At 41.9% G+C, this 12,179-nt stretch overlaps 1 pseudogene; it reads left to right on the top strand.

Moving 5' to 3' along the window:
- Window positions 1–4,045: 4,045 nt before the first annotated feature.
- On the top strand, window positions 4,046–9,757 carry LOC149461730 (galectin-1 pseudogene; annotated as a pseudogene).
- The last annotated feature ends 2,422 nt before the right edge of the window (window positions 9,758–12,179 follow it).

Below are 12,179 nucleotides of genomic sequence, written 5' to 3'. Positions count from 1 at the left end.
CATCAGACTATGACCTACTCTCCCCTCCTTTAGGTGCACCCTGAAAACCCACCTCTTCAGGGAAGCCTACCCCGCCCTCTGCTAATTGCCGATCTCCACTCTTCCTACCACTCCATCCCCCACAGCTATTCCTCCCGAACCACTATCCCCTCCCTCCTAGATTGTCAGCTCCAAGGAGCAGGGCCCTCGAACACCTCGTGTATCGCATTGTATTGTTATTGTACTGTCTCATGTATTGTCTCCCATTGTAATACAGCGCTGAGCGAACTGTTGGCGCTATATAAATACTGTATAATAATAATATTAAGTCAAGGAGTATGTGTCTTGTTTACCAAAATGATATGTGTGCCTATCAAGATCATCTGAAAAAAAGTCAAGAGAGCATGAGTGGAAAAGTGCAAATGATAGTGTAACTTTGTGGGGAAGGAAGAGAAATAGGAAGATAGCAGAAAGAGGGACAGGTGGGAAGAATCTCAGGCAGGAGGTGACTAAGAGGGGGGTAGGTGCAGAAAGAAGGGGCAAGAAAGGAAAAAAAAGGGGGGGGGGGCAGGGTGTAGGGACAATTCAAAGGGTTTGAGGCTATAATCAGGTCGTCAGGGGCCAGGTAAGTGGGCAAATTACATTTCCGTTATCTAATATTAAAGAGAAGGGCACTCAGTTCCAAGGGGGGAGGTCGAGTAAGCAAGTCAATTGAGAAAGCGGATAGGGGTTCCAAGGAGGAGAGCCCATAATTGAGCGGTATACGAAGGTCGATTGGAAGTGGAGCCAGCAGGCCCAAGTGTGAGAAAATTTAGTTGGGTTGTCGCGTGATGACTCGATGAGTTCCTCCATCTCTGCCACTCTGCCCAAGCGTGTCAGCCATTCTCGGATCGACGAGGGTCGGGAAGATCTCCATAGGGCCGGCAAGCTCAATTTGGCTGCATTTAGCATGTGCATAGCTAGCGATTTGGAGTAGAGGCACCTGGGGATGGAGGTATGGTGGAGAAGACATTGGGCTGGGGAAAATTCAAGAGGAAGTGAAGAGACCAACGAGGTTATGCGGTGGACCTCCTTCCAGAAAGGTTGAATGGCAGGGCAGGAAAACCAAATATGAAGAAGCGAACCATCCTCAGAATCACATCTCCAACAAGATTTGGGTATGATCGGATTAAAGCGATGGAGCCTGGAGGGGGTCCTATACCAGCGGGAGGCCAATTAATATTCATTTTCTTGGGTTGAAACATCCAACGAACCTTTATGTGCGTAAGTGAAAATTTGGTTCCAATCCGAGGAAGACAGATATATCTCCAAGTCTCTCATCCAAGCCCTGTAATTCAGGAGTGTGAGAGGGGTATGGTCTCCAAATAGGAGAAGATACGTGGTGGAAATCAGGTGTCGTTAGGGTTCCTTTTTGGAGCAAAGAGTTTCGAAGGGGGTGAGATGATGGGTCCATTTGTTGTAGTGGGCTTTGGAGCGGAGAAAGTGTCTAATTTGTTGATAGGCCCAAAAAGGGAAGGCACGATCCATCATGTAGGGGATGAATGAGGCTAGGGTCTTTAATTGGCCATTACAAAAGAAGTGTTCTGCACGAACATGTTGGAGGGGCTAGTGCTCAAACAGAAAAAGATGGGAGCATGCTCGGTGGGAAGTGTGGATTCATGCGCAAGGAGGTAAGAGGGTTAGGGGCATCAGAAATGGAAGCAGATTTGCGCGCCAACTAAAAGATCTTCAAGGTCGCTCCAATCAGCGGGTGTGTATGAAGAATCATAGGAGTATGTTTCGCTGGGAGCTAAGGAATCAGTGCCAGCGGAGAGGGAGAGAGAGTCCTTGAGGTGAATCCTGTGCTAAGTCTTCTGAAATTGCAGGAGGGCTGTAGAGATGTAGGAACTCCGAGATCAGGGTGGATCTAGATTTATCTGATTTAGTCGTGGGACGTTCCGGGGAAGGTTGTAGAGGGGGGTATAATACCGCTCAAAGTGGGAGGCAATATCAATGTTTGAGGTGGCCAAGGTGGACCATCAAGTTTGCTTTTTTTGCTCGGAGGGCTCTTGCCAGAAATCTACCACTCTTGTTTGCATACTCATAGAAGAGCTTCTGAGAGACCATAAATCTGCATTTGACAGGCTTCCAGAGCTCCGACATCAGCTGTGACGGGTGGTTGTGAGTTCTGCTAAGGTCGTTTGGGCCTGGGTGTGTTTATGAGCTTTTTCAAGAAAACTGATTCGGTCCAGTAAGAGCTTTATGGACGCGTTTATGAACGTTGGTCACGTTTACGCTTGGTAGCCATTGCAATGAACGTTCCTAGGATTACACATTTATGTGCTTCCCACTGGGTCATGGGAGAGGTATCGGAAGTCTGGTTGATCTGAAAGTATTCCCTAAGCTTGGAGCACAATTCAGCCTCGTTAACTACGTCAACGAGGAGGGACTTGTTGAGTCGCCATAATTTTGTATGGGAATGCTTTTCAGGGAAGCTCAGGGTCATGGCAATGAGATGGTGATCCGAAAGGAACATAGGATCTATTGAGGAGTGATGCAGAAAAGGTAGGTCCACTTAAGAGAGAAAGAGGTAGTCGATTCTAGAGTATTTGTTATGAGGGGAGGAAAAGAATGTGTAATCTTTGACGTTCAGGTGGAGCACTCTCCAAGGGTCGTGGAGTTGGAGATCCTGGAATTGGGTATGAATCTGGTGTAGAGATCTGTAGGGCAGAAACGAAGTGCCAGAAGAGAAATCTAATAGAGGCACATTGAGGTTCTAGGCCGTGTGCCGGTGTGGACTCCCCAGGATACAGTGAAGTCACGAACGAGGAAAGCAACCCCAACACCAACTTTTGCCACAACAGAATTTTACTTAGATGTGGCAAATAAACACAACCACAAATGCTGGGAACATACAATAAATTTACATACACCTAGCCCAAAGGCTGAGACCCTTGTGCTGCACAGCACGGCTCCTTCTGATGATGAAGGTAGAAAGAGTAGTAATTTACCTACTGGCGGGCACATATAAGCTGCCACACCTTACCCGTTATTACCCTAAAAGAGCAGGAATCAGTGTACGGGTGTATGGTATGGGCTAGCCTGCGGTGCAGCACAACAGCTTACAATCTTACACAAATCTACAGTATTCCCTCTCCCATAACTGGTCCTGTAGCACGTGCCTGAGTATTCCTTCTGAGAAAAACGCCAGTCTGGCTTGAGTTTGTAGGATTTATCAGCTCTCCAATGTGAAATGTCACTTTAAGTTGTGGAGTCCTTCCAATGATCAGTAACAACACTTGTGGCCTGACACAAACAGAGACCCTAACTAACTAACTATAGGCCTGGACCCAGTCTCAAGGCGCCAACACTGAAATGAGGTGCGTGCACGATCTTACCAACCCGGGTCTGCTTTGCATCCGCTGGTGACTCTGAACAGAACAAATGTCTCTCCAACAAGCATGCAGTCTCGCCGTATATGTTACTTAGTTCCTCTGCTCTCATCAGCATTCCTGGCAGCAATCTCATCAGCTTCCTGGCAGCAATCTCATCAGCTTCACTTAGCTGCAGCTCTGGTTACGGAGGGATGCCCTCACACCTGGATGTCATCAGATTCTCAGCTCACACGGCCCCCCTCATTCACCATGCAGAACATGGCTGCTCTCTCTTCTCTGTGTGAAAACTCCCCCTCTTCATGAATATAGAAATATCTATGCAGTTTGAGGCTGTGTTAGAAAAACAGTGACATCTTATGGCTAAACTGCAGAATGTCAGTCAAAACATTTAATTTACTCCACACAAGCAGTATTCAAACAATGAGAGCTGTTTCCCCATCTCACAAGGTTCCCCCCCAAGATCAGCATTCCGATTGGAAGGAGGAGATTAATGAGGCAATCCCACAGGAAAAATGTACCTGTTTGGTGTTTGGCACGTATAGGTTTACAAGAGTGATGAGTCTGTCAGCTAGAGTGCCTTTGAGGAATAAATATCTGCCATCTGGATCAACTAAGGAGTCCAAAACAGTCAAAGGAAGGTGTTTGGCAATTAAGATTGCAACTTCTTTAGATTTGGCTAAGAGATTGGGGGCATGAAAGACTGTCGGAAAGCGTGCATCATAAAGTTTGGGGACTGCGTCCTATCGGAAATGCGTCTCCTGGAGGAAAACCACATCTGCCTTATGTTTATGCACGTAAGAGAGCAAGAGGGACCTTCTTTCAGCAGTATTTAAACCGTGCGTTAAGAGAGATGACTTTTAAGGTCAAGTGACCTGATTGAGATACAGGGGTGGTCATGATGAGAAGAGGAGGAGGGGAGAAACCAGGAGAGGGACAGAAAGAGGAAAAAAAAGAGGGGGGGGATTGGGGAAGGGAGAAAACAAGAAGGGGGGGAGCAGAAGCAGGATGAAGAGTGAAGGGGGTAAAGGAAGGGGTAGGGCAAGAGAAGGGAAAACAAGGAGAAGGGGGGCAGAGAGGGGGAGGGGGGAGATATGAGAGGGTGAGATGTCAGGAGGGGAGAGTAGACCAGCTCTGTCCCCGATTGAAAAAAAAAAAAAAAAAAAAAAAAAGGGGGAGGGGACAGGTGGAGGGGAGAAGGAAGAGAGGAGGAGCGAGGAGGGCGAAAAAGCGACAATAGGAGATCCTCCGGCCGGGAGATCTGAGTGAGTGCTGTGAGTGTAGTGGATCGGCTAGAACAGTGGCCAGGCGGCTACGTACGCCCACTTCATAGCGAAGGTGATATCAAAGCGACTCATGCCACCGAAGATGAAGTATTCTTGCTGGGTGGACTTGCTAGACGCATGTGTAAGGAGTCAGGGTGGTCTGTGTATAAAACATCTGGTATCGAATAACTGTTAGTTGAGTGTGTAGAAGAGGAGAAAAGGTAGCATGTTTTCCCAGGACGAGGATCATGGGTGGGGAAGAAGGAAAAGCCTCGGAAATGCATGTGAGGCCCTAAATGTGGTAAACCATAGCATGGAAGCATACAATGGCTGGGCTGCTCACAGGGGAACCCCAAGGAGCCTTGGTCGGGAGACACCGATGATCATTGCTCATCCTGGGGGTGACCAAATGAGGATAAGGCCTAAAGAATCAACATTAATATAACTCCAATGCAAGCAGTTAACATTAGATATGCAACAAAAAGAATCAAACAACAAAGCAAAAAATACATACCAATAATAGACAACACAAAAACAGCGCAAAATCTAAAATTAAAATAACACAAATAAATAAACACTAAATTTATAATAAGTGTCCGTGAAAAAATATATATATAAGTCCTTATTCCCATCAAAACCAATAAAAAATCAATCAAAAATCTTCCAAATGTGCTTCCACCTATCCACCACGTGAGAAATAATGTTGACCGCACTCACCAGATGGAGGTGAGTAATGAGCATTATAGGATATAAGGGATCCTATAACCCCTCCAAAGGAAGTCAAATCTCCTTCTTCACCCTGCTATGGTATAGCACTCGTCTCCACTCTATTTCTCCATGGATTCCTCAATAGTGTGCAGAGAAAAAAACTACATAGTGTAATACTGCCACTCCATATAGAATATAAAGATAGAATAAGGCCACTCACATGTTTAAATAAAATTAAAAGCCTTGTTTAATAGCCTCAATGGCTTCAAGATAACCAATTTTCAGAATGTAGATATAGGGATCTCACGCTTCTATAGTCACTGCAGAGGATGAACAGCCTTCCACCTCCAAGATGGCCGCTTGAACCGCATAAGCCGGCGTGCGTTACAAACACCGGAAGTGATGTTAACCAGAATGACGGCGGACCGGAAGTGCGTCAACGCGTTTCGCCCCACCCACAGGGCGTTCTCAAAACACTGCCTTCAGTGTCCAGCCGACATTTATACAGCTCAGGGAGAGCTCCCATCCATCTCCTATGCAAATATCTGTATGTACCTCCCACTGTCACCCCTGGTGAATAAACCATTCAAATCGCTGCTGCTAGTACCCGCCCACTACCCTTACCTCATCCTCTGTGAACTAAATGTGAGATTCCTTCACAGTTTATATACAAACAATGACCCCCAATTTGGACAATATAACAGAAATCAAAACAAATATATATTGAATCGCATTAATTGAAAATAGCATTTATCATATTAAAACTGATCAAGAAAAATGTATTCTTTAATACAATATGAAGATCTAAATAAAATTGCAAATAATGAAAATAAATAAATAAAAAGTTAATGAAAATACAAATAAAAATGAAAAAATGAAAATAAAAAATAAAAAATATTAATAAATAATAATGAAAAATAAAATAAAAAATAATAAAAATAAAATTAAAAATAAAAATAAAATAAATATAAAAAATTAACATAATAATAATACAATATATATATATATATATATATATATATATATAAAATAATATAAAATGAATGAAAAATATAATAAATAAAAATAGAAATAAAAAATGAAAAAGAAAATAAAAATAATAAAAATAATAATAAAAACGAAAAATATCTAAATGGAAATGAAAATCAAAATAAAGTACAAAAAGTGTGCTCAAATAAACATAAAATTAAAACACATGAAAAATTGAAGCTATAACACCAGAAACCTATATTGGATGCAAGCATTAACCTTCCACTGAGTAGAGTGACTGACACCCACCGAGAATAATATTAATGATCTCAGTCAATCTATTCACCAATTGGACAAGAAACAATTAATGTCAATCTCTGCATTTAAACCTTTGGGGACCAATGTCCCCATATTATAAATCCACTTAGTTTCATTTTGTGAGACTCCTATCAACATATCCCCTCCTCTCCATGGCGTCTCCACTCTATCTATTCCACAAAATTTTAAACAGGTTGGATCCCTATTATGACAAACCCTAAAGTGATGTGATAAACTGTGATACTTAAATCCTTTTTGGAGGTTTCTAATATGCTCTCCCAATCTAACAGATAGTTTTCTAGTGGTTCTCCCTATATATTGAAGGTTACAAGATCATTCAAGCAAATAGGTAACATGGTTAGTGTCACATGATATAAACTTCTTAATTTTATAAGATGAACCGATAGAGCTTGATTTGAAACTATCAAAGTATTTTTTATTATTATCCCCTTTCAAAAGCCTACATGCGGAACGTCGTCTGCATTTGAAAAAACCAACTCTGTCCAAAAAGGTGGTTATTTTCCTCGGTTTATCAGGAACATTTTTTTACCAACTTATCCCTTAATACAGGCGGTCTTCTATAAATGAAGCTAGGCCTTTCCGGAAGTAGTTTATTCAAAACCTCATCTCTTTTTAGAATCGGCCAATGCTTTCTTATAATCCTTTCCACTAATTTAAATTGGCGAGAATAACTCGTTATAAAAGCCATATCTCCCATATGCCTATCTTTAGACTGTTTGACCAGCAGTTCTTCCCTATTCATTCTCTTGACCTGTTCTAGAGCACATTGCAAGGACTGTTCTTTATAATCTTTTTCTCTAAATCTATTCAGTAACATATCAGATTGATTTTGAAATACCTTATTATCATCACAGTTACGTTTTAACCTAATAAGTTGACCTTTAGGAATGGCCTTAAGCCAATTCCTGTGATGACAGCTATGGTTAGGAATGTACCCATTCCTGTCAACATCTTTAAAGTGGGTCTTAGTAAAAAATCTATTTCCTTGCCTGTACACCGTCAGGTCCAGAAAATCAATGGCTGTTTCACTCATGTGATAGCTGAACGATAAGTTAACATCATTATTCCCCATTTTATTAATAAAGTCAACAAGTCCTTCTCTCTCTCCTTTCCATACAATGATGATGTCATCTATGAACCTTCTATATAATAGCAATTCTTTCTTACTACCTTCAAAAATAGCCTTGCCTTCCCACCTACTCATAAATAAATTGGCTACTGACAGTGCATACTTAGCACCCATAGCTACACCCATAATTTGTTTATAAAACTTATTAGAGTGCCAGAAAACATTATGTGTCATAGCCAGATCTAGACATTTTACAATAAATTCTATTTGGTCAAAACCAACTCCTGACTTAATTTCCAATGCCCATTTGACTGCTAGTAGGGCATCATGATGTTTTATATTAGTATATAATGAATTCATGTCTACACTGGCCATGACACAATATTCACTTTCATTAATATCTTTGAGTAAGTTGATCAAATCCCCGCTCTCTCTTAGGTAAGCGGGAAAGGAAGAAACCAAGGGTTGCAGAAACTTGTCAACATATTCTCCCAGTCTAGAGAACAGTGAGTCAATCCCATTTATGATCGGTCTTCCTGGAGGTTTTGCCAGATTTTTATGAATTTTAGGTAATTGGTAAATCACTGGTACTTTAGGAGCCTTAGGCACTAGATATTTTGTCTCCTTACTATTCAATATTCCCAATTTTTCTTATTTTATTTCATTATTTTAATTTTAGATGTTGCGCTGTTTTTGTGTTGTCTATTATTGGTGTTTTTCACTGGTGCACAGCTGCATAATCATATAGTTTTTTCTTTCTTTTTTTGGCGCTGGGATATATACTTTTAGTACTTTTTTTAAGTAAATAATCTCCCTCTTTAGGCAAAACAATGATGGAAGTTTCCATCATAGAAGAGGGTAATGTGCCTTCCTCAACTGCCCAGTTAAACATTTAACATATCTGGCAACAATATCTCACATGATGTTTACACGTCTCAGCAGGCAGGCCATCCAGCATTGGAGACTCCTGATTTGGCAATGCGGATACCGCCTGTAGTTACTCTTCCAAAATGATAGGGGCATCAAGCATTTCTCTTTCTTCCCTGGAGAGGCATGGAACCCTTAGATCTCTAAAAAAAAATCCCACATCTCCCCCTCTACATCTTTAAATTCCCGCCTCCCCCAATAAATGAGACGTATTATCGGATACATGGTCTGTCTAAGCACCCAATAGGAACCTGTCCACCCTCCTATCTAGGACCATATTAAAATCTCCCACAACCAATACCGGGACATGAGGCTTGTCAGACATGAATTGTATCAAAAGATAAAGACCTCAACCTTAAATTGAGGGGGAATACTGAGTGATATTAGGTTCAAAGGCTCCGGTGCCTCAATTGAGAGGTTATTTCCTTGGTGAGACGTATCTCCTGCAGGCAAAGTACAGCATTATATGCAGTTATTGTAGAAAAAAACTGCTGTTCTTTTTACAGGGTTCCCCAACCCACAGACATTCCAGGAGCATATTTTCATAACTTTAGACTGTGTGTGTGTGTGTGTATATATATGTATATATGTATATATATATATATATATATATATATATATATATATATATGTATATAAAATATCATATCAGTAGTCCTGACATTATATAAGACAACACCTTTATCTTCCATTCTGCTTCTTTACCAGAAACACTTAGAAAAAGAAGCAGAATATTGTCTTATACTGTATAACTTCAGCCTCAATCCTGGTCACTCTGTGGAGGTGGAGGGCTTCATTCCAAAGGTCTGTAAAGTGTATTCCATTAAATTGGTAAAAGATGACAATAATTTGGTGCTACACTTTAACCCTCGATTTAGCCACATCAATGGAGACAAGCAAAAGATAATCTTGAACTCGATGGAGGATGGTGTTGGGGGAGCGAAGCAGAAGGAAAGCTTCTTCCCCTTCCAGGAGGAATCAGACACCACGGTTTCAAGTTTGAGCAAGACAAGATCACCATATAATTACCTTCTGGAGATCCTTTCTCATTTCCAGTCCGCTTCCCCATAGAGGAGATCTCATACTTGTCCTTGATAAACTTCCAGCTCAAGTCAATCATACTAAAATGAAGAATCCTGCAATAGAGGCTCTGAGGCTATGAAATGGCCATATTGGATGAAGAAGATACATTTTCTCCTGTTACACACCCTCCTCCCTCCAATCTTCATTCTTGATGCTCATGTAGCCATACATTGTGCTTTTTTAAGTTCATTTACTAGAAATGAATTGCGTTCACATTTTAAAAAAAGATGAAAAAAAAAAAAAGATGTTCCTGAAGACGTCAGTGTTACAAAACTAGTTGGACGAGGCTTACTACGTCACTTCCGCTATCATACTTGCAGTCAGTGGAGAGCAGGTGGCTCCAGAGATCGGATTTACACTATTGGAGGCTGCCTCCTGTTTTTTTTCCCTTTATATATACAAATTGAAGGAAAATTTAGGAAGAAGTGGTCCTGGGGAGCAAATATGGATAAAGCTGCTGGAAGGAACATATTATTATTATTATACAGCATTTATATAGCGCCAACAGTTTGCTCAGCGCTTTACAATATAACGGGAGACAATACAGTAACAATAGAGTTCAATACAAGAGGGATTTAGGGGCCCTGCTCCTTGGAGATAACAATCTAGGAGGGGGAGGCTAGTGGTAGAAAAGGTTGTAACTGTGGGGGATGGACTGGTTGGAAGAGTAGAAGATTCCAGTATTAGCTGAGGGCACGATAGGCTTCCCTGAAGAGATAGGTTTTCAGAGATCGTCTAAAAGTGAGCAGAGTAGGCGATAGTCTGATAAATTGGGGTAGAGAGTTCTAGAGGATGGGAGAAGCTCTGGAGAAGTCCTGGAGACGAGCATGGGAGGAGGAGAAAAGGGAGCTAGAGAGTAGGAGGTCTTGCGAGGAGCGAAGAGTACGGTTTGGGTGATATTTAGAGACCATATTGGTGATGTAATTTGGGGCAGAGTTATAAATGGCTTTATACGTTATTGTTAGTGTTTTGAATTTTATCCGTTGGGCAACGGGTAGCCAGTGGAGGAACTGGCAGAGAGGGGTGGCAGATACAGAACGGTTAGTAAGGTGGATGAGTCTGGCAGCAGCATTCATGATAGACTGAAGAGGGGATAGCCTGCGATGAGGTAGGCCAATGAGGAGGGAGTTACAATAGTCAAGGCGAGATATAACAAGGGAGTGAATAAGTTGCTTAGTGGTTTCCGAGGTTAGAAACGGGCGTATCTTGAAGATGTTGCGGAGGTGAAGTCTACACGATTTGGACAGTGATTGGATTTGGGGCTGAAAGGACAGATGGGAGTCTAGGATTACACCTAGTACCCTGGCATGAGGGGAGGGACTGATGATTGTGTTATTGATCTTGATGGAGAAGTCAGGGGAGGGGGCACAGGCTGGGGGGAATACTAAGAGCTCAGTTTTGGAAAGATTGAGTTTGAGGAAGTGGAGTGACATCCATGCCGATATGTCACTTAGTAGGTTAGTAATGCGAGTGAAGACTGAGGGGGTGAGGTGAGGGGTAGAAAGATAGATTTGTGTGTCATCAGCATAGAGATGGTACTTAAAGCCGTGGGAGCCGTTGGTGTTCACAAGGGGAGCACATATCAATAACAATAAGTTACTGGATTTTCTACCTCTGGGCACAAGACACTTTTTAAAGGGCACTTCATGAGCACTGAATCTCACACAAAGATTTGTGTTGCTGACTTTTGCTTATAATTTACAGTTGCAAGAAAAAGTTTGTGAACCCCTTGGGATTACGTGGAGTTTTGCATGAATTGGGCATGAAATGTGCTCTGAACGTCATCTAAGTCACAACAATAGAAGAACACAGTCTGCTGAACATAATACTACACAAACATTAGATGTTGCCATGGTTTAATTGCACATAACATGTAAACATTCACAGTGCAGGGAGGAAAAAGTATGTGAGGCCCTAGCTTAATGACTTCTCCCAGAGCTAATTGGAGCCAGGAGTGAGCCAACCTTGACTCCAATCAGTGTGATGATATTGGATGTGTTGCTGACAGCTGTCCTGCCCTTAAAAAACACACACCTGTTTTGGGTTTACTGGTTTCAAGAAGCACTGTCTGATGTGAACCATGCCTCGCAGAAAAAAGCTCTCAGAAGACCTACGATCAAGAATTGTTGACTTGCATGAAGCTGGAAAGGGTTACAAAAGTATCTCCAAAAGCCTTGATGTTCATGTGTCCACGGTAAGACAGACTGTCTACAAATGGAGAAAGTTTAGCACTGTTGCTACTATCCCTAGGTGTGGTCGTCCTGTAAAAATGACTGCAAGAGCACAGCGCAGAATGCTGCATGAAGTAAAGAAGAATCCCAGAGTGTCAGCTAAAGACCAACAGAAATCTCTGGCACATGCTAACATTTTTGTTGACACATCTACAATAAGGAAAACATTAAACAAGAATGGAGTACATGGGAGGACACCACGGAGGAAGCCATTGCTGTCCAAAAAGAATATTGCAGC

Source organism: Staurois parvus, unplaced genomic scaffold (genome assembly GCF_062004578.1).
Source record: "Staurois parvus isolate SC_StPar_1 unplaced genomic scaffold, SC_StPar_1.0 ptg000194l, whole genome shotgun sequence".
Taxonomy (NCBI): domain Eukaryota; kingdom Metazoa; phylum Chordata; class Amphibia; order Anura; family Ranidae; genus Staurois; species Staurois parvus.
This window is presented reverse-complemented; position numbering and strand designations above follow the sequence as displayed.